This window comes from Capricornis sumatraensis, chromosome 20 (assembly GCF_032405125.1).
Source record: "Capricornis sumatraensis isolate serow.1 chromosome 20, serow.2, whole genome shotgun sequence".
Lineage (NCBI taxonomy): Eukaryota > Metazoa > Chordata > Mammalia > Artiodactyla > Bovidae > Capricornis > Capricornis sumatraensis.
In genome coordinates, this window is record NC_091088.1 from 66,088,314 (window position 1) to 66,112,362 (window position 24,049).

The window sequence follows — 24,049 nt, forward strand, 5'->3', positions numbered from 1 at the left end:
TGTTACCCCATGGACTGCAGCACGCCAGACTTCCCTGTCCATCACCAACTCCTGGAGCTTACTCAGACTCATGTCCATTGAGTCGGTGATGCCATCCAACCATCTCATCCTCTGTCTTCTGCTTCTGCTCCTGCCTTCAGTCTTTCCTAGTACCAGGGTCTTTTCAAATAAGTTGGTTCTTCGCATTAGGTGGCCAAAGTATTGGAGTTTAAGCTTCAGCATCAGTCCTTCCAATGAATATTCAGGAGTGATTTGTTTTAGGATGGACTGCTTGGATCTTCTTGCAGTCCAAGAGACTCTCAAGAGTCTTCTCCAACACCACAGTTCAAAAATATCAATTCTTTGGCACTCAGCTTTCGTTATAGTCCAACTGTCACATTCATACATGACTACTGAAAAAAATATAACTGACTAGACAGACCTTCTTTGGCAAAGGAATGTCTCTGCTTTTTAATATGCAGTCTAGGTTGGTCATAGCTTTTCTTCCAAGGAGCAAGTGTCTTTTAATTTCATGGCTACAGTCACCATCTGCAGTGATTTTGGAGCCCCCCAAAATAGTCTCTCACTGTTTCCATTGTTTCCCCATCTATTTGCCATGAAGTAATGGGACTGGCATCACTGACTTGATGGACATGATCTGAGTGAACTCCAGGAGTTGGTGATGGACAGGGAGGCCTGGCATGCTGTGATCCATGGGGTCACAAAGAGTTGGACACGACTGAGCAGCTGAACTGAACTGAATTGAACTGACTGAATGGGACCAGATGTCATGATCTTAGTTTTCTGAATATTGAGTTTTAAGCCAACTTTTTCATTCTCCTCTTCCACTTTCATTAAGAGGCTCTTTAGTTCTCCTTCACTTTCTGCCATAAGGGTGGTGTCATCCACAAATCTGAGGTTATTGATTTCTCCCAGCAATCTTGATTCCAGCTTGTGTTTCATCCAGATGCTTTGGAAGCATCACTACGAACAAAGCTAGTGGAGGTGATGCAATTCCAGCTGAACTATTTCAAATCCTAAAAGATGATGCTGTTAAAGTGATGCACTCATTATGCCAGCAAATTTGGAAAACTCAGCAGTGGCCACAGGACTGGAAAAAGTCAGTTTTCATTCCAATCCCAAAGAAAGGCAATGCCAAAGGATGTTCAAACTACCACACAATTACACTCATCTCACACGCTAGCAAAGTAATGCTTAGAATTTTCCAAACCAGGCTTCAGTAGTACGTGAACCGTGTACTTCCAGATTTTCAAGTTGAATTTAGAAAAGGCAGAAGAACCAGAGATCAAATTGCCCAAATCTGCTGGATCATCAAAGAAGCAAAAGAGTTCCAGAAAAACATCTACTTCCGCTTTATTGACTACGCCAAAGCCTTTGACTGTGTGGATCACAACAAACTGTGGAAACTTTTTTAAAGAGCTGAGATGACCAGATCATCTTAGAAATCTACCTCCTGAGAGGTACCTCCTGAGAAATCTGTATACAGGTCAAGAAGCAGCAGTTAAAACTGGGCATGGAACAACAGACTGGTTCCAATTTGGAAAAGGAATACATCAAGGCTGTATATTGTCACCCTGCTAATTTAACTTATATGCAGAATACATCATGCAAAATGCCAGGCTGGATATTCACCATCAGTTATTGACAACTTAAAAAAACCTGGGAGATGATAATGCTGGTATTAATCTTTACGTTGGTGGTGGAATACTTGTGTATGTGGTTAGTTGTGTCTGACTCTGCAACCATGGACTGTAGCCCATAATGCTCCTCCATCCATGGGATTCTCCAGGCAAAAATACTGGAGCTGGTTGCCATTTCCTTCTCCAGGGGATCTTTCTGACCCAGGGATGGAATCCACGCCTTCTGTGACCCCTGCATTGGCAGGCAGATTCTTCACCATTGAACCACCTGAGAAGCCTGTACCAATGAGAACACTTCATCAGTTACACATGAAGTTTAATATATTAAAAGCCATTCCATTTTATTAACTAACATATAGGAAGTTTACACATAAGCTAAATAAAACTTTCCAAAGTTTATAATCTTTGATCAAAATACAGATTACAAGTATTCAGAAACATTCTTGTTCTTCTGATATACTGATCAGAGAAATAAGATATTTATGGTTTACAGAGAGCAATTACTTAGTAAACACAGATGTAGATTAATTAAATAACCCTTCAGGGAAACATTACAGATACTTTTCTTAGGTATAAGATTTCCTGATTGCTACCATGTCAAGTAAAATTTATGACTTCTAGTTATTGCTGTCATGCATGGGGATTTCAGTGAACTGCCATCTTTATATCCATAAAGAACCATTGGCACCACTATTTAAAATTTAGAATGACCCTCTGTCTTACTTTAATACAAAGAATTATTTTCTGAACACTTACCTAATGGTGACATAGAGGTATATTTTAAACAATGACAATCATCACCTCCATTTAGACTTTCATTGTACATTTCACATTTCAAGGTCCTTGATATTCCATAGAAAGGTAGATAAAACTATTTCTACCTAACGGAGAAGGGCTTCACTTAACTTTGAGGCAGGAAAGATCAAGAATATTAGTTAAAAAAAGAAAATTAGCTCACATACACACTAGAAACAAAGGTTTGGCATGTAGTATTTTGAGACTTAAATTATATTAAATTTCACTTTCACATAATGTCAATATAAATAAGGATACAATGATAATTTTACTGTCAAACATCTCTCACCTTGATCCTATGATCCACAGTAAGAAATAATTTTTCTAAGTGTTTTAACTTTGGATTATTTTCTATAATATCCTGATTTTAAGTAATACCAGAAAAGGCTCAATGACTGAATGCTATCTATTATGAATTCTCTGTATTTATTTAGACCTGAGTTTTTAAACTCATTTTGTACATTTCTTACAGCATTAAACATCCTTCCCAGTATGAACTCTGTTGTTTCTTGATGTGTATGCATAGGACAAACCTCTTTCATCACTTATTACATTTGTAGGGTCTCTCTCCAGCACACGCTCTCTGATGCTGAGTGAGGTGACGGCTCGCTCCAAGGCTTTGTCACATTATTTATATTTGTAAGACTATTTGGTGCCATGAATTATTTTATGATGAGTAAGGTTTGAGTAGCAATTAAAAGCTTTGTCATATTCTTCATATGTGTACGGTTTCTCCCCAGTATGAATTTGCCTATGTTTATTAAGGTTTGAAGTCTGATTAAAGGCTTTGCCACATTCTGTACATTTATAAGCCGCCTCTCCTGTATGAATTAGCTGATGTTGAGTATCATGTGAACGCCTGGTAAAGGCTTTGCCACATTCTGTACATTTATGAGGCTTCTCTCCTGTATGAATTTGCTGATGTTGAGTAACATGTGAACACCTGGTAAAGGCTTTGCCACATTCTGTACAGTTGTATAGTTTCTCCCCAGTATGACTTCTCTGATGCTGAGTAAGTCTTGAGCAACTGATAAAAGTTTTGCCACACTCTTTACACTTGTATGGTTTCTCTCCAGTATGGATTCGTTGATGTCGAGTAAGTGCCGTACTTTGGTTAAAGGCTTTCCCACAATTCTGACATTTATATGGTTTTTCCCCAGTATGGATTCGCCTATGTCGATTAAGGTCTGAACTGCGAGTAAAGGCTTTGCCACATTCTGTACACTTGCAAGTCTTCTCTGCAGTATGAACTGTGAGATGTTGAGTAAGATTGGAGGGCTTGCTAAAGGTTTTGCCACATTCTGTGCATTGGTTAGGTTTCCCTCCAGTGTGGGTTTTCCTGTGTCTGTTTAGATTTGATAATTTAGGAAAGACTTTCCCACATTTATTCCACTTGCAGTGTTCCTCCTTAGTATGAATACTCAGATATTGAGTAAGTTGTGATGACTGGTTAGAAACTTGACCACATTTACTAAATCTGTAGTTATTTTCTTCAATATGGTCGTTCTATCTGTAATAAGATTTGAGCTTTGATAAAAGACATTTCTACGTTCATCCCTTTCATCATGGTTCTCTGAACATTGAGTTCTCTGATGATTCATGAGACCATCTTGGTCAAAGAGATTCCCAGGTTCAAGGCATGGGTAGATTCTGGCTCCATCATAAATACTGTTGTAATAACTGAAGATGGAGCTCTCGCTTAAGGCCTCACTTGTTGGATTACACATGGAAGGTTGTTCTGCATTATCTGTACCAACTGAATGAAGGTGGCTGGATAAAGACTGTCTCAGTATTACCGACATAACAGATATTGGAATAGGGAGAAAATGTTTGTTGGTGGAAAAGTAATGAGCCCTCATGAAAGGATCTCTCAAATTGATCATAGTGAGATTTTCCTCCTTCACTTTCAAATCCCTGACTTTCAGACATGTATGACTGACTGTTTAACTCAAACCTATGTTCGTACTGGCTTGAGTGATTATTTATAGCATAAACTAGATGACTTTCCATGTTTTTCAAATTTCACATCAGAGAATATGTGTGTTTTTTTTAAGTCATATGGGTCCTTGCTTAAAAAAAAACATTTTTCTGCCAGACTTACTGACTTCAAATAGAATTTTTACTAGTTTGACACACATCCTCAATTTCTTTTGGCAATCATATTTTCATCATGAATAACTGTCCCGATGTGGTTACATCTAAAATAATATCATTTTTGCACATCACAGGCCCCCTTAACTTTCCCAGTCTTTCATTAACTACAAATTTCCAAGCTGAGAGATCTCAGAACTTCCCAGCACATCACACATGAATCTCTTATGCACGGCTTCTTTGGGAACAAACCCTGGATGTCCTGAGACAATATCGCTGAAAGATAACAAATAACCGAGATCCCACTTAGTACTTTGAGTGAATATGCTTTATAATTGTATGCAATATTGACAAACCCTTAGCTAGATTAATAAGAGATGAGATGCAAGGAAGATCAGAAGTAAAACTAATGGCATTATACGTGTTACATGGAACAAGAAGTATTTCTATCAGGCTTCTATGATCTATACTACACCAAAAAGTTGAATACCTCAAAGAAAGTTTCAATTTATAGAAACATAGAACCCCTTAGATGTTTGCATGAGTGAATTAAAAAATTACAACATATCTACAGCTATTAATAAGACTAAAAAGTAATTTTAAAAAATCCCTGGATTTTTAGATGAATTCACTGGAAAATTCCAGCAATATTTCAAGAAAAACTAATATCAGTTCTCCATAAGAGATCGGCATGTACACACTGCTCTATTTACAATGGATACCAAACAAGGTCCTACTGTACTTGTTCAATGTCATGTGGCAGCCTGGATGGGAGGGGAATCTGGGGGAGAATGGATATATGTGTATGGATGGCTGAGTCGCTCTGCTGCCCACCTGAAACTCACAACATTGTTAATCAGCTAGACTCCAATACAAAGGAAAAGAACAGTAAAAAAAAAATTCTGTAAGTTAATATATGTATTAAATGGTTTTAACATTGATGAGTTGGGGTAAATGCACTTAAAATGTCTAAAATTTGTTCATAGAAAAAAAATTGGGAGGTAGAAATTGGGGATTACATTTTATGATTTCAGGGACTGAGTCTGAACTTCGGAGAGCCATGTTTGAAGTTTCCATTGGAAATCAGAAAGCAGGAAGCATATATCCGTTCCCAGTATTTATGGAAGTTTGTCAGCTAATCCCAGGATCTCCACAACTCTCCTCACACTTTCCTGACTTGAGGCAGAGACGGAAATTTGGAAAGGTTTTAAGGCAGAGTTTGTCAGAACTGTTAGCAGCTTTTCCTAGGTCCCCCAAAGCAGTGACAGTATGCAGGTCCCCACAGACCAGGAGGAAGGTTTTGGCTCTCAGTGAATGTGAGGGCAAACCACTGGAGCTGAAGAACACATGGAGGATTTAAGAGCACAGAATGGGGCGTCATGTCCCTCTTTGACACAAATAAACCCAGGCTTCTCAAAAATCCTTCTAGTGAAGCCAATCTCCCCGAACTATCTGAACAAATCTGGCTTCCTCTGTGATCTTTGGATCTCTCACCTGTGTCATCTTCTTCATTCATTCACACCTAGCACCGGGATTCTTCCTTTACTCCAAAGGGGACCTGCTCATTAGAAAAATGAACATAATTAGGACTTTGGGTTTAACATATATACTCTAGTATATACAAAAATAACCAACAAGGATATGCTGCATAGCACAGGGAACTGTTTTCAATATTTGTAATAACCCATAAGGGAAAAGTGTCTGACTTGACGAATGAAGGCCTCTCCTTACAACTGAGTGCTCATATTTCAAAGCCAACTAGCAGCAAAGAGACACTAGGAGGAAAACGGAGTTTCCACCTTAACTTTGTTGGATTGTGCACCTCCCTTACTACGGTCTTTCCAAGATTTTATTAAAGATAAACAGAAAAAAAAAAAAATGGAACTTGATGGTGTGGGAATCTAGCAGAAAACACCCGAATTGGTGACCATCAGGTGTAATGGGATAAGCTGGTGTCAGGTGAGAGAAACACTCAGGAAGACACATGGTCACTGCTCAGGTATTTTCGGCAAAAATAAGGAAATCTCAATGTATCTTGAAAAAATTTCAGTTTTATGCATTCTTACCCCATACGTAACTTCCCTGTTCTGTATCCCTGATAGTGCATTGAAACAGCAAACCTTTCTTACCATGTAGAGAATACTCTGATTTTTTTCAGAAGTCTCTAAGGAATTCTAGACCACTAAGGTTTACTGTTCAGTTTAGTCACTCAGTTGTATCCAACTCTTTGCGACCCCATGGACTGCAGCAAGCCAGGCTTCCCTGTCCATCACCAATTCCTAGAACTTGCTCAAACTCATGTCCATTGAGTCAGTGATGCCATCCAATCATCCTCTGTCATTTATCCCCTTCTCCTCCTACCTTCAATCTTTCCCAACATCAGGGTCTTTTCCAGTGAGTCAGCATCAGGTGGCTAAAGTATTGGAGCTTCAGCATCAGTCCTTCCAATGAATGTTCAGGGTTGATTTCCTTTAGGATTGACTGGTTGGATCTCCTTGCAGTCCAAGGGACTCTGAAGAGTTTTCTCCAACACCGCAGCTCAAAAACATCAATTCTTTGGCTTATAGTTTTCTTTACAGTCCAGCTCTTACATCCATCACATGACTACTGGAAAAACTATAGCTTTGACTAGCTGGACCTAGTCAAGGTCATGCTGTTTATACGTGCATTTTCTTAATCTTCCTCTAAAGAGCTGAAGTTGTATCCAGATATAAGGAAATGACTCCACTTTCCTGTTATTCACTAAGATCCCAACACTCCGCCCCATCCCAAGGGGAGTTTTGGATATTGATGCCTTCCCTTGTTGATCTTTCCGAAAGGGAATATTTTGAGTAAGTGAAAGCTGTTAATTCATACTGGGAATGCTTCATGGCCTGTAGGGAGCCTGGAGGCAGACAAGGAGGAGAGGCTCATGGAGAGAGAATAGCCTCATTGTGACTCATAAAAATAAAAGAAGAAACAGTATTTAATAGTTGAAAACCACCTCACCAGGCAAGAATATCAGAAACAGAGAATTTAAAATGTGTATGTTTTCAATCCAGGGCGTTCAAGGAAGAAAAAGCAGACACAGCTTCTCACCTGGATCTGGATCAGAACATTTATCTGAGAAGCTGCCATTTCCTCCTCTTTTTCCTCCTGCCCTGGGTCGTTTTCTCCTCAAGGTTATGGGTAAAAATCACCTCAGCATCATAAGATTACACCTTCAGAGGCGTCAGCACAGCTCCTTCGCCTGCTCCTAACACCCCCACAGGCAGAAGGACCTTGAAAAGGGAGAAAGGCCAACCTCTCCTGTCTTTCGTCTCAGGAGAGATCCAGGACAATCAGCTCCTCCGTGGAGACCAATCTAGGAATTGTTGTTGTCTACACTTCTTTCTTCATATAAATCCCACCAAATTCTGCTAACACGGGGTGTGTGGGCTGCACTGACTTGCCCCTTTAAAGCCCATGCAGAGCAGAACTTGTTGCCTCTCTGCAGACTGAAGCCGGGCCTCAGCTCTCAAAAATGGACCAGGAGCCGCGTCGTTAATCTGGGCCTCCCCTTAGAATCCCCTGGAGCACTTCCTACACACCACACGGATGCTTCCACAGGACCAACACAGAACTCTGTGGGGTGGGCACCGGGGAGGTCACTGCCTGACACTGGTCACATGATCCTGATGAGAATCAGATGGAAACCACTTGGCTAAAGATGGTTTTGGCTTCCCTGATGGCTCAGCTGGTAAAGAATCTGCCTGCAATGCGGGACACCTGGGTTCAATCCTTGGCTTGGGAAGATCCCCTGGAGAAGGGAATGGCTGCCCACTCCAGTATTCTGGCCTGGAGAATTCCATAGACTGTATAGTCCCTGGGGTCACAAAGAGTTGAACACAACTGAGCAACTTTCACTTCACTTCAAAGATTGTTTCTGAACTATTTCAGTATATACAATCCCATGAGGTCAGAGCTCCACTCGAAGAGGTTATGAATCTGCAGGTCTGAGGTGGAGCCATGAAATGAGTCTTCAACAAGTTCCCTGTTTGTTCTGATGCTTCTTCCCCGAGACCCACACTCAGAAGCCCTGAGCTTCAGCTGTCACACTCAGCACAGCTGAGACCTCTCAGGAGGGGAGGGTTTAGGGCAGAAATTTCCCCGGAACAAGTTATCAGTTCACATCCCTCAGAATGGCCATCTTTGAAAAGATCTACAAACATTAAGTGCTGTCGAGGGTGAGGGAAACAGGGAATCCCCCTACACTGTGGGCGGGGCTGTAAATAGGTGGGTGTGGCCACGAAGGAGAACAGTAGAGACATTCCTTAAATCACTAAATATAGAGTCACCACCTGTACCTGCAAGCTCGGTACCTCTTGCCTTAGATCTGGAGAAAATAATAATTTAAAATAATACTTACTTCCTTATTTTCAGGGCAGCACTATTGACAATATTTAAGACAGAGCATCAACTACAATGTCCATCAATAGAGAAATGAAGAGTCACTGGTCCACCTACACATTGGAATACACTCAGGCATCAAAAAGAGAGAAAAAGTACCATTGTCAACACCATGGGTAGACCAAGATTTACCATACTAAGGTAAGTCAGTCAGAAAGGGGAACAGAAATATCATATTACTTACAGGTGTAATCTATAGATTTATAGAAATGAATGAATTCATAAATAGAAACAGACTCACAGACTTAGAAAACCAAGTTGTGATTATTTAAAAGAAGGTAGGGGGAGGGAGACATTAAGAGGTTGAGATTATCAGATAGATAATCCAAAAGGACCTACTGAATAGCACAGGGAAGTCTACTGAACAAAATGAAAGATCCTACATGGGACAAACCCTGAAAAGGAAACGATATAGGTCTATGTATAACTGAATCAAGTTCCTGTGAACCTAACCCTACTTCAATAGAAAATAAAAATTAAATTAGCCAAAACAAACAGACAAAACAGCGAAGCGTGAAAAAATGCTGCTAACTTGTGGCCACTTTTGGTTACTGAAAAACATCTGTTTCTGGGGAGTCAAGACTCACCAGGCTAGGGGTAAAGAAGGAAAAAAATCTGTCCTCAACAAATATCCTCAGGTAGGGCCTGGAAAAAGAATCAAAACAGGGCAGAACACCAAGAGGCTACTCTTGAGAGGTCAGTTTTACATTTCTTAAAAAAATAATAGTGAAAAAGTTTCACCCTCCTGAAATCTTAGAAAAATGCAAACCAAGATTACAATGAGGTATCACTTCTCACTGATCAGAATGGCCTTTGTTAAAAAGTCTACAAACAGTAAAGTTTGGAGAGGCTGTGGAGAAAAGAGAACCCTCCTACACTGATGCTGGCAATGCAAGTTGGGAACAGCCACCGTGGAGTATGAGGTGGATGTTCCTTAAACAAAGGAAAAGAGAATGAAATTATGACAACTCCCTAACCCCATACAAAAAAAGAACCTGAAATCAATTAAATATCTAAATGGTGGGATGATTACTCTAAATCTCCTGAGGAAAACATTTGCTTTGGTATAAATCACAGCAAGTTCTTTTTGGATCTACCACTTAGGGTAATGAAAAATGAAACAAAAGTCAACAAAAAGGACCTCACTGACCTTTAGGAAACCCTAAAGGAAAGAAAAACTCAACCCTCAGAATGGGGAAAAAAATGTAACAAAGACCTACATGGACTTCATCTCCAAAACATGTAAACTGCTCATGCAGCTCAAAAACAAACAAACAAACACAACAAAAGAGCCAATAGAAAAACAGGCCAAAGGTCTAAATACACACAGCTCCGAAGAAGGCATACAGAAGGCCATTAAGCACATTAAAAGATGCTCAGCATCAATAATTATTAGAGAAATGAAATCAAAACTACAACGAGGTATTATCTGATACCCCATTTTGGAAGAATGGCCATCTTCCAAAAGAGCCTCAGAGACTGAATGCTACCGAGGGCATGGGGAATAGGGAATCCTCCAACACTGTGGGCGGGGATGGAAACGGGTGGGAACAGCCACAAAGGAAAACAGTATAGACATTCCTTAAAACACTAAATATAGAGTTTCCACATGATTTTTAACTCCTTGCCTTAAATTCTGAGAAAATCATCATTTAAAATGATATATACACCTCCTTTTTCAGGGCAGCGCTATTGACAATATCCAAGACAGAGCATCAACCAAACTGTCCATCGAGAAATGAAGGCCCACCCAGACACTGGAATACACACAGCCAGCAAAACGAACATAAAAAAATGCCGTTGTCAGCAGCACGGATGGCCTACGCAGTGAAGTCAGTCAGAGAGGGAAAGAGAAATTTCATTTCACTTACAGGTGGGACCATAAACTAATTCAAATGAGTTAATTTATAAACAGAATCACAGATTAGAAAACCAATTAATGATTGTTAAAAAAAAAGGGTAGGGGAAGGGAGACATTAAGAGTTTCGGATTAACATATACACACTACTTATTATCAGCTAGATAATCCAAAAGGACCTACTGAATAGCACAGGGAAGTCTACTGAACACTGAAGATATGGGCAAAGACCACAAGAAGAATAGATATACGTCTATGTATAACTGAATCAAGTTCCTGTAAACCTAAAACAAGCACAAAGGAAATCAACTCTACTCCAATAGAAAATAAAAACGAAATAACGAAGGAAAAAAAAGCAGTGGAGCATGAAGAAGTGTTGCCTCCTCGTGGTAGCTGTTGGTAACTACAACTGAAAAACCGGTGCTTATGATTCACCAGGCCAGGAGGACGTAAGGAAAAAAGCCCTTTCCTCAACAGATGTCCTCGGGCAGGTCCTGGAAAAAGAATTCAAAACAGGACAGAGGGTCAAGAGGCCAATCCGCAGAGGTCAGTTTTACTCACACTGGTTTTTCTTTTCTTTTTTTTTAAATCGCATGGAAATGTTTCAATATCATGAAATCTTAAAGAAATCCAAGTCAAAATTACAATGAGGTACCATCTCACCCCATTCAGAATGGCCTTTGTCTGAAAGTCTACAAACAATAAATGCTGGAGAGGTTATGGAGAAACGGAAACCCTCCTACCCTGGTGCTGGCCAGGTAAATTGTTAACAACCAGGCTGGAGGACGGGGTGGAAGTTCCTTAAACAGTGAAAAGAGAATGAAATTATGTCACTCCCTCACCTCTTCTCACTTTCTTCTCTGCGATCACTCTCTGTGCTTTTTCAGTGTTTTAAATTATTGGGACTTTCAATGGCTAAGTCAAAGACCTGTCTTGGTAAATGTTACATTGCACTTGAAAATATGTGGGCTATTTTCAAGTATCTGTTGATATTGATTGCTAACATAATTCCACAGTAATAAGAGAACAGCTTCTGTATGATTTCAATCCCTTTAAACCGTGAAATTTTTGCACCTTGTTTCATGTCCCTTGGTATAGTCCAGTGTCTCCTACTTTATCGTCTATGGGAACTTTAATAGAATTTGTATTCTGCTGCTGTGTGAAAATTGTATAATTTTTTAAAAATAAATCTTAATTATGTTGAATTGGTTCACAGCACTTTTCAGGTCATCACTGACTCAATGGACATGAGTTTGAGGAGACTTCAGGAGATAGTGAAGGACGGGAAAGCCTGGAGTGCTGCAGTTCATGGAGTTGCAGAGTTGGACACAATTTAGTGGCTGAACAACAACGACAAACATCCGTCTACTTCTGTCTGCTCATTCTATTAATTTTTGGAAGTTTGATAGTGAAACTCCAACTAAAAATCTTAATTTATCTATGTAGAAAAATAATTGCAATATATAGTGGACCTGTATGTAACTTTGTTCTGTATTTTCCAAGTCTTCTGTAAATGTGTTATCATACTTTAATAATTGAAAAAATAAAAAGAGAAAATAAATTTTAAAAGATGCAGGAAAAAAAGTGTAAATTTAAAAGTATTTCTGTAACTCCTCACCAAGGCATAACAAATCATAAAATGATCAATAATCAAGAAGGAAAATAAGTTTATAAGTTACAAATAGATTATGGGTAATAATTAAACATATCATTTTATTAGCAATAGATATATGGGAGAGTCATATTTGAATTCAATGCCATATTAATGGTACTTAGTCAAAATTGTCATTTACATTCATGAAATATAGGTCAGGTAAAAACAAATTAAAAGTAACAAATTTGGGGGAACTTATCATCAAAAAGCAATCAAACTCATATGGAACAGCTAAATAAGAGAATTTCTTTTGCCCAAAAGTCTGAATACAACTTGTATGTTCTATTAAAAAAGAATCCTTCTAAATTATATTTTTTGCTGTGACTGTGCACATGTAGAAAGCAACCATTTTAGAACCTGGCATGGGTTGCAAGCCAGGAGATAATCACAGAAAATGGAAAAAATCATTCTTAAAATCTCTAATGAAAAATTAAAGTGAATAAGCATTTTTACCCCAGTTGAGAAATTTAGCATGTTATTAACAAATTGCTGATGCTTACTCCTTGGAAGAAAAGTTATGACCAACCTAGATAGCATATTCAAAAGCAGAGACATTACTTTGCCAGCTAAGGTCCGTCTAGTCAAGGCTATGGTTTTTCCTGTGGTCATGTATGGGTGTGAGAGTTGGACTGTGAAGAAGGCTGAGCGCCGAAGAATTGATGCTTTTGAACTGTGGTGTTGGAGAAGACTCTTGAGAGTCCCTTGGACTGCAAGGAGATCCAACCGGTCCACTCTGAAGGAGATCAGCCCTGGGATTTCTTTGGAAGGAATGATGCTAAAGCTGAAGCTCCAGTACTTTGGACACCTCATGCGAAGAATTGACTCATTGGAAAAGACTCTGATGCTGGAAGGGTTTGAGGGCAGGAGGAGAAGGGGACGACCGAGGATGAGATGGCTGGACGGCATCACTGACTCGATGGACGTGAGTCTGAGTGAACTCCGGGAGTTGGTGATGGACAGGGAGGCCTGGTGTGCTGCAATTCATGGGGTCGCAAAGAGTCAGACACGACTGAGCGACTGAACTGAACTGAACTGATGCTAATTTCACTTCACATATAACTTCCAATGTTCTGTATATTAAAAGTACAGTTAAGCATGAGTCCTTCCTGCCAGTATAGAGAAGAGTGTCTCACATTTTTCTTCTCCATCTTTTCCGCAAACTTTCTGCGGAATTCTGGACTGCTGAGGTAATTCTATTTATAAGGACATTTTCTTAATCCTTTTCTAAATGTCTGAAGTTGCACCTACATGTAAATTCATCACTAATTTTCCCCTATTTCTCTAAGATCCCAAGAGTGAAGCACATCCCAATAGGATTCTCAGAACCTATGCCTCCCTGGGTTGATCTCACACAAAGGAAATGTTTTCACCAGTTGAGAGTCATTAATTCACGTTGAGAATTTGTCATACTCCATAGAAAGCTGGGATACAGACGATGCACAAAAGACTCTAGGATTAAGGGAGATGTAGTCTAAAGAGCCAGTCTTCACTATTATAAGAAAAAAAAAAAAAAAAGGGAAAAAATAAGTTGATAACAAATGCCCTGGGCAAAAATATTAGAAGCAGAGAAGTAAAGGTTTGCAGATTCTCAATCCAGGCATTTCAGGAGGAAAAGCAGACACAGCCCCAGACCCCGGACAGGACATTTACCTGAGAAGTTGCCGTTTCCTCCTCTTCTTCCTGCTATGTCTTCTCTGGGAATGTTATGTTGCAAATTCACACCTGTGTCTTGAGAAAATACCTTCAAAGGCATCCGCACATCTCTTTAACCTGCAACCACTTCACCTACAGACAAAACGACGTTGAAAAGCTGAAAAAAGCCCACCTCTCCTGTCCTCTGTCTCAGGAGAGGTTTGGGAACAATCACTTCCTACCTGGAGACCAGACTGTGGACTTATTTCTTGATTGTTCTCTCCCCATAGAGAGCTCCTAACCCTCTGCTCACACAGACGATGTGGGCTGACTGACTTCCCCGGTCCAAATCCAGCTAGACCAGCCCTGCTGCTTCTCCTCGGGCTGAAGCTGGGCCTCAGCTCTCACAAACGGACCAGGAGCCACGTCCTTAACCCGGGCCTCCCCTTAGAATCCCCTGAAGCACTTCCTGCAAACCACACTGATGCTCCCACAGGACCAACACAGAACTCTGTTGGGAGGGCATCAGTGAGGTCATTTCCTGACACTGGTCACGTGATCCTGATGGGGAACAGATGGAAACCACTTGGCTAAAGATTCTTTCTGAACCATTTCAGTGAATACAAATGCCTGGTGGTCAGGTCCCCACCCCAAGAAGTTATGAATCTGCAGGTCTGAGGTGCAGAAATGAATCTTTACCAAGTTTCCCATATATTCTGATGTTTCTTTCCCAAGACCCATATTCAGACACCCAGAGCTCCAGGCCTCACACTCAGCACAGCTGAGCCCTCTCAGGAGGGGAAGATTTAGGGTGGGAACTTCTGAGGGAGGTCAAGGCTAGAATCAGGCAGAGAACGTTCCAGTATTTGGGGTTCAGGCCTTTCTAAGTGACCCTGGGTGAAGTGTTGTGGGCTCCCCAGGCTGAGTGTGGATGGGTCCATTCAAACCAGAGGAGCAGGAATCTGGTGAGCTCTGAGGGTGTCACTGAAGGGGGGGCCTGTGAAGTAGACCCTGGGGTTCAGCCAGACTTCTGATCACAAGGAAGGGGGTCACCTAGTGGAGGTGCTCACAGGACTGGCTGGTGTGAGCTCAAGGATCTGCAGGCTGCCTGCTCCCCAGACAGACGCTGAGGCAGCAACAGCACGGAGCAGTCAGGGAAGCTCTCAACAGTACTCTGTATGGTCCTTCTTATTAGAACCATCACAATGTCCCTGCAGTTACAGAGGGGGGAAAAAGTACAAAGGATAAATGATGGGAAATACATGATCAAATGATTTGAGGCATAAGGGTAGTAAGGAAACTAACTGTTACAGATGCCATCCCACTGTGCTACAAGAGTTTATTGTTATGTGCTCTTCCATGCAACCTTAATAAGAGGTTAATGGTGGTGGTAGGTTAACACTTCATTCATTCACACCAACTTTACCACAAGAAGTCATTCAGTTTTATTGATTAACATGTCTGAACATCGCACACAGTCAGAATAAAAACCTTTTATACTCCACTGTGTAACTTTGATTAAAAGACAGATTACAAGCATAAACAATGATATTCATTCCTCTGATATAATGATCTGAGAGTTGTGGTTTCTATGGTTACAAAATGGAGGCCAATCATTTAAGAAAGAAGACTTACAGTAATTACAGGAATTTTCTGGGAAAGGTTTCCCATACATTATAGGGTATCAGAGGTTATTTGAAATATGTCAAATATTCATAATTTCTGTTGATATTATAAAACACATCAAGATTTCAGTGAACTGTCATTATATTGACCTTTAAAAACATAACTTGATAATTTACATCTTTAGTATGTGGAATTATTCCCTGAACATTTACATCATGGTGACCTACAGGGATGCTTGACATGAATGACAAACACCTCCATTTAGATGTTTACTGTACATGTTACATTACTGTGCCCTTAATCTTCTAATGGAGAATACATATAAATGATTTCTCCTTAGAGAGAGGGCTTCTCTCATCTTTGAGGTACCAAGCATCAGAAACATAAGTTTGCATACACACTAGAAATGAAGTATATCATGGAGTAATTAGAGAGTTGAATTACATTCATTTTCAAATAATCACAAATCATGTCAATATAAACAAGGATACATTACTAATAATTTTACCTTTCTAAACATCAACCTTTCATCTTGTGATCCACACTAACATATCAATTTGCTATCTGTTTTAACTGTGGATTACTATCTACAGTTCAGTTCAGTTCATTTCAGTTGCTCAGTCGTGTCCGACTCTTTGCGACCCCATGAATTGCGACACGCCAGGTCTCCCTGTTTATCACCATCTCCCGGAGTTCACTCAGATTCACGTCCATCGAGTCAGTGATGCCATCCAGCCATCTCATCCTCTGTCGTCCCCTTCTCCTCCTGCCCCCAATCCCTCCCAGCATCAGAGTCTTTGCCAATGAGTCAATTCTTTGCATGAGGTGGCTAAAGTACTGGAGTTTCAGCTTTAGCATCATTCCTTCCAAAGATATCCCAGGGTTCAGAATGGACTGGCTGGATCTCCTTGTAGTCCAAGGGACTCTCAAGAGTCTTCTCCAACACCACAGTTCAAAAGCATCAATTCTTCGGCACTCAGCCTTCTTCACAGTCCAACTCTCACATCCATACATGACCACAGGAAAAACCAGTGCCTTGACTAGACGGACCTTAGTTGGCAAAGTAATGTCTCTGCTTTTGAATATGCTATCTAGGTTGGTCATAACTTTTCTTCCAAGGAGTAAGCGTCTTTTAATTTCATGGCTGCAGTCACCATCTGCAGTGATTTTAGAGCCCAAAAAAATAAAGTCTGACACTGTTTCCATTGTTTCCCCATCTATTTCCCATGAAGTGATGGGACCGGATGCCATGATCTTCGTTTTCTGAATGTTGAGCTTTAAGCCAACTTTTTCACTCTCCTCTTTCACTTTCATCAAGAGGCTTTTTAGCTCCTCTTCACTTTCTGCCATAAGGCTGGTGTCATCTGCATATCTGAGGTTATTGATATTTCTCCCGGCAATCTTGATTCCAGCTTGTGTTTCTTCCAGTCCAGCGTTTCTCGTGATGTACTCTCCATATAAGTTAAATAAGCAGGGTGACAATATACAGCCTTGAGGCACTCCTTTTCCTATTTGGAACCAGTCTGTTGTTCCATGTCCAGTTCTAACTGTTGCTTCCTGACCTGCATACAGATTTCTCAAGAGGTCACGTGGTCTGGTATTCCCATCTCTTGAAGAATTTTCCACAGTTGATTGTGATCCATACAGTCCAAGGCTTTGGCATAGTCAACAAAGCAGAAATAGATGTGTTTCTGGAACTCTCTTGCTTTTTCCATGATTCAGCAGATGTTGGCAATTTGATCTCTGGTTCCTCTGCCTTTTCAAAATCCAGCTTGAACATCTGGAAGTTCATCGTTCACGTATTGCTGAAGCCTGGCTTGGAGAATTTTGAGCATTATTTTACTAGCATGTGAGATGAGTGCAACTGTGCAGTAGTTTGAGCATTCTTTGGCATTGCCTTTCTTAGTAATTGGAATGAAAACTGACCTTTTCCAGTCCTGTGGCCACTGCTGAGTTTTCCAAATTTGCTGGCATATTGAGTGAAGCACTTTCACAGCATCATCTTTCAGGATTTGAAATAGCTCAACTGGAATTCCATCACCTCCACTAGCTTTGTTCTTAGTGATGCTTTCTAAGGCCCACGTGACTTTACATTCCAGGATGTCTGGCTCTAGATGAGCGATCACACCATCGTGATTATCCAGGTCATGAAGTTCTTTTTTGTACAGTTCTTCTGTGTAGTCTTGCCACCTCTTCTTAATATCTTCTGCTTCTGTTAGGTCCAGACCATTTCTGTCCTTTATTGAGCCCATCTTTGCATGAAATGTTCCCTTGGTATCTCTAATGTTCTTGAAGAGATCTCTAGTCTTTCCCATTGTGTTGTTTTCCTCTATTTCTTTGCATTGATCACTGAGGAAGGCTTTCTTATCTCTTCTTGCTATTCTTTGGAACTCTGCATTCAGATGCTTATATCTTTTCTTTTCTCCTTTGCTTTTCGCCTCTCTTCTTTTCACAGCTATTTGTAAGGCCTCCCCAGACAGCCATTTTGCTTTTTGCATTTCTTTTCCATGGGGATGGTCTTGATCCCTGTCTCCTGTACAATGTCATGAACCTCAGTCCATAGTTCATCAGGCACTCTGTCTATCAGATCTAGACCCTTACATCTATTTCTCACTTCCACTGTATCATCATAAGGGATTTGATTTAGGTCATACCTGAATGGTCTAGCGGTTTTCCCTACTTTCTTCAATTTAAGTCTGAATTTGGCAATAAGGAGTTAATGATCTGAGTCAGTCAGCTCCCGGTCTTGTTTTTGCTGACTGTAGAGAGCTTCTCCATCTTTGGCTGCAAAGAATATAATCAATCTGATTGTGGTGTTGACCATCTGGTGATGTCCACGTGTAGAGTCTTCTCTTGTGTTGTTGGAAGAGGGTGTTTGCTATGACCAGTGCATTTTCTTGGCAAAACTCTATTAGTCTTCGCCCTGCTTCATTCCGCATTCCAAGGCCAAATTTGCCTGTTACTCCAGGCGTTTCTTGACTTCCTCCTTTTGCATTCCAGTCCCGTATAATGAAAAGGACATCTTTTTTGGGTGTTAGTTCTAAAAGGTCTTGTAGGTCTTCATAGAACCGTTCAACTTCAGCTTCTTCAGCATTACTGGTTGGGGCATAGACTTGGATTACAGGTATATTGAGTGGTTTGCCTTGGAAAGGAACACAGATCATTCTGTCATTTTTGAGATTGCATCCAAGTAGTGCATTTCGGACTCTTTTGTTGACCATGATGGCTACTCCATTTCTTCTGAGGGATTCCTGCCCACAGTAGTAGATATAATGATCATCTGAGTTAAATTCACCCATTCCAGTCCATTTTAGTTAGCTGATTCCTAGGATGTCGATGTTCAAGAGGAACTTTGGAAAACACGATTGATGTAAAGCTTTCTAGTATGGATTTTCTGGAATTTATTTAGATTTCATTTTTCAATAAACCATTTTTCTACATTTTTTTTCTTTTACATTTTTACATCCTTTCATATCTTTCTTATATCAATGGTCTCATGATTTCTGACATGCATGTTTAGGACAAACTTCTTCCATCACTTATTTCATTTCTAGGGTTTCTCTCCAGTGTGTGCACTCAGATGACTAGTGAGATGACTGCTGTGCCTAAAGGCTTTGCCACAATCGTTACATTTATAAGGTTTCTCTCCTGTATGAATTCGCTGGTGTTTAGTAAGAGTTGAGGAATCACTAAAGGCTTTTCCACATTCTTTACATTTATAAGGTTTCTCTCCTATATGAATTCGCTGGTGTTTAGTAAGAGTTGAGGAATCCCTAAAGGCTTTTCCACATTCTTTACATTTATAAAGTTTCTCTCCAGTATGAATTAACTGATGTTGAGTAAAACCACAGTGCTGGCTAAAGGCTTTGCCACAATCTTTACATTTATAAGGTTTCTCTCCAGTATGAATTCTCTGATGTTGAGTAAAATTTGAATTTTGATTAAAAGTTTTTCCACATTCTTTACATTTGTAAGGTTTCTCTCTTGTATGAATTCGCTGGTGTTTGGTAAGTGTTGAGGATTGACTAAAGGCTTTTCCACATTCTTTACATTTATAAAGTTTCTCTCCAGTATGAATTAACTGATGTTGAGTAAAACCATAGCGCTGGCTAAAGGCTTTGCCACAATCGTTACATTTATAAGGCTTCTCTCCAGTATGAATTCGCTGGTGTTTAGTAAGAGTTGACTTTTTATTAAATGCATTTCCACATTCTTTACATTTATAAGGTTTCTCTCCTGTATGAATTCGCTGGTGTTTAGTAAGTGTTGAGGACTGACTAAAGGCTTTTCCACATTCTTTACATTTATAAAGTTTCTCTCCAGTATGAATTAACTGATGTTGAGTAAAACCATAGCGCTGGCTAAAGGCTTTGCCACAATCCTTACATTTATAAGGTTTCACTCCAGTATGAATTCGCTGGTGTTGAGTAAGATTTGAGTTTTTCTTGAAGGCTTTTCCACATTCTTTACATTTATAAGGTCGCTCTCCAGTATGAATTCGCTGGTGTTGAGTAAGACCATAGCGCCGGCTAAAGGCTTTGCCACAATCCTTACATTTATAAGGTTTCTCTCCAGTATGAGTTCGCTGGTGTCGAGTAAGATTTGAGTTTTGATTAAAGGCTTTGCCACACTTTGCACATTTATAAGGTTTCTCCCCAATGTGAATTCTTTGATGTTGACTGAGATTTGAGAAATAAATAAACACTTTGCCACATTCCTTGCATTTATAAGGTTTCCTGCCAGTATGGATTTGTTGATGCTGACTAAGATTTGAACTCTGATTAAAGGCTTTGGCACATTCTGTACACTTGAAAGGTTTCCTTCCTGAATGTATTTTCCTATGTTCACTTTTATTAGATGAGTTACTAAAGACTTTCCCACACTTATTACACTTGTAATGTTTCTGTGGATTCTGAATCCTCTGCTGTTGAATAAGATTTGAAGACTGATTAGAAACTTTACCATATTCACTACAATTGTAAGTTTTCTCTCCATTATGAATATTCTTATTTAGAGGAAGACCTGATGCTTGATAAAAGATATTCCTACATTTATTACTTTTACAATCCTTGTGTGAAGAGTGAGCTCCCTGATGTTCCAGAAAGTTTGAGTCTTGTTCAAAGTTATGCCCAGTTTCATTGCGTGAATAGACCTTCACTCCATCGTAAATAATTGTGTAATTATTGGAGCTGGAGCTCTTACTTAAGGTCTGACTCATTTTATTACACATGGATGGTTCTTCTGTATTAACGATATCATGGGATGTATTGAACAATGATGGTTGGATTACATCTCTTCCATTATCATCAACATTATACACCTTGGAATGGAGAGAAAATATCTGTTGGTGGAAGAATAATGACTTTCTGCTCACAGATCCCTCAAACTGATGACATTGTGAGTTTTTCCCAACATTTTTAAATTTCTGGTTTTCAGACATATTTAAACGCATATTTAATTGAAGCCTATGCTCAGAGTGGTTTGAATGAGTATTTACAGTAGAGACTGGAGGACCTTCCAGATTTTCCACATTTCCTTTCAGAGAACAAGTATGTTTCAAAAAACGATGTAAATTTTTTCTGAAAAACTTACACTTCTCAGCAGATGCTGAAGACTGAAATGGGTGTTTCCCCCAGTTTGACTCATGTAGCTCATTTCTTTCTGCAGTAATGTCTGTATTATCTGTAACTGTCTCAATTTCTTTATGTCCATATAAACATCCTCTCTGTCTTTCACATGCCTTTGTATGTTCTGAGTCTTTCATTAATTGCAAGTTTCTGAGGTGAAATCTTTCATATATTCCTAGGTTTGCTTTTGGGATCAAATCTTCTACCCTTGGTTTCTTTGGCATCAAATCCTGGGTGTCTTGAGGAGACATAGCTGAAAGACACCAAAGAATCAGTTTTCTTACCTACTATTCTCAGTGAATATCCTTAAAGATTTAGAGAAAATTGATGAACTCTTCACTAGCTTAAAAATCAAATAGAGATGGGAGGATCAAGATGCCAGAGGATTAGGCAGACATGGACTTCATTTCTCTCCACAAATGCATCAAGCATACATCAGAAATGGAACAGTTCTCACAGAGCCCAGCTGAACACTAGCAGAGGACCTTTGAAATCTAAAAGGACAAGAAAGATTCCTGCTGAGCTAGGAAGGGCAAAAGAAAGAAGAAGGAAAAAGAACAGGAAAGGAAGTGGGATGGGGCCTGCAACCCTGGGGGGGTCTGAAGAGAGGAGAGGTCTCCATATCTGGGGAAGACCCTCACTGGGGGAGCCCAGTTGAGACAGAAGGGGAGCCTCATCCTCTGTGGGAAGAGAACATGGCAACAGTCTGTGGCAGCAGGACAGAGTGAGACGTGTATACAGGGTACTGACCCCTGCCTTGCCCACCCAGCCTGAGAGGGTGTCCACCACTGCAGACAAGGGCTGGGTGCTGGAATGTGAGGTCTGGAGAGCAGACCCAGGCAGAGGACTGCTGTGGGCTGTGAGGAGACAACCTGCAGGAAAGGCAGGGAGGGAGGAGCCCTGCAAACAGAAATGCTTGGAGAGGAAACCTGAACCACCACAGAGTAGAGCACCATTGTTGAATGATGTCCAAAGCCAAGACCCACCATTGTTTACAGCCTCTTTCCCCCTGTGCCGGCCTCTCCTCACCAGGCACTATGAAGGGCTCCATTAGGGTGGGTGCTCTCATGAATCCAGCTGTTGCCTCTTCCTCTGTGCCCCTCATTACCAGGGCAGACTGGTGGACTCTGGGAAACCTTGGGAGCAGGTACCTGTAGTTTATCCACATGCACAGAGGGGGCTGAAGCACTGCTGAGCCCCAGGGTCTGGCAGTTTAAGGAAGTCAAGCTGATATCTCTACTGGAATTTGCACAAACTTGTTTCTATACCATCACAGCTATCTTTGTAAACTCAGCCCCTTTAGAACATCTGAGTGGACAAGGAGGGCGCCCCCAGTCACAGAAGGTATAGCGTAAGCAGCTGTAGACTTTGTGGGCTCCTACACTAGGGGGTGGGGCCAGGCCGGAATCTGAGCTGCCCCCAGAGCACCACAGTGGGTCCAGCCTCACGATGAATGCAATCCTGGGCCCTGACTTCAGAGGATCTATGCTGGTGACCTGGTGAAAAGAACATCTGAGAGACAGCAGGGCCATGTGCTGGGATACCCATGGTTGAGGTGGGGCCAAGGGCAGTGCCGACCAGGGTCACATGAGAGCTTGCACAAGGCATGAAACGTGACACACAGAACACTCCCCGAGGTGAACATCCCCAGAGGAGCAATCCTCAGCGGCTTCTCTCCCAGTGGGTGTGCTCCAATCCCACCTGCCTCGACCACAGATTAGAATCACGGTGAAGAAACAGATCTGGGGGCTTCTACTCCACAAACCAGGGAGCAGACCCCACCACAGACAGGGCAGTGACAGCCAAAGAGCCAAGGGGAAGCTCCCCTTAATATCCAGGGCAGGCTCAGGTCACAGTAACAACAATCAAAAGTCTATCAAGGGGATAAGGGTGCAAACCTCTGACCAACCTCACCCACCAGAGGACAGACACCAGGAGCAAGAGGAACCAGGATCCTGCAGCTTGCAGAACGGAGACCACAAACACAGAAAATGTGACAAAATGAGAGGACAAAGAAATACGTTGTAGAGGAAGGAGCAACATAAAAACCTGCTTAGATAAAAACTAAGTGAAGACTAGAGAAGTAATCAAATGATTACTTTTTGCTTAAAGTCCTCTTTTTTTTTTAATTTTTATTTTTACTTTATTTTACTTTACAATACTGTATTGGTTTTGCCATACATGGACACGAATCCGCCATGGGTGTACATGAGTCACCAAACATTTTCACAAGTACTAGGTGCCTACTAATTCTTTAATTCACTTCTTATCACCTGTGTTTTTATTTGAGAATGTTCTATTAGATGTTTGAATCTAAAAATCATAAATGATATGACATAGAACTAATGTCCTAGCAAGTGAGGACATATAAGACAGAGCCCAGGGAAGCTCATAACAAACAAGATAAATTGACAAAGTAGCAGTTCTTAAGAAATTAAAAAAGAAGTGAGACTTTAAAAATATGATGGAGACACATGGGGCTCTACTCAGTACTCTTTGGAGACCTAACTGGGAAGGAAATCTAAAACAGAGTGGCTATATATATGTATAATTGATACTGTTTGCTGTACAGCAGAGAAACTTTGTAAAACAGCTACACTCCACTAAGAACTTAATAAAAGTATTTCTATATATTATCAAAAAATCTTAACAGTTTGACACAACCATTACAAATATGGAAAATGTTCTAAGTTCTTAT

General features: G+C 40.5%; 1 pseudogene; it reads right to left on the bottom strand.

Annotated features, from left to right (window-relative positions):
- Positions 1 to 24,049, bottom strand: part of LOC138096928 (zinc finger protein 91-like) — a 112,823-nt pseudogene that overhangs the window by 80,425 nt on the left and 8,349 nt on the right.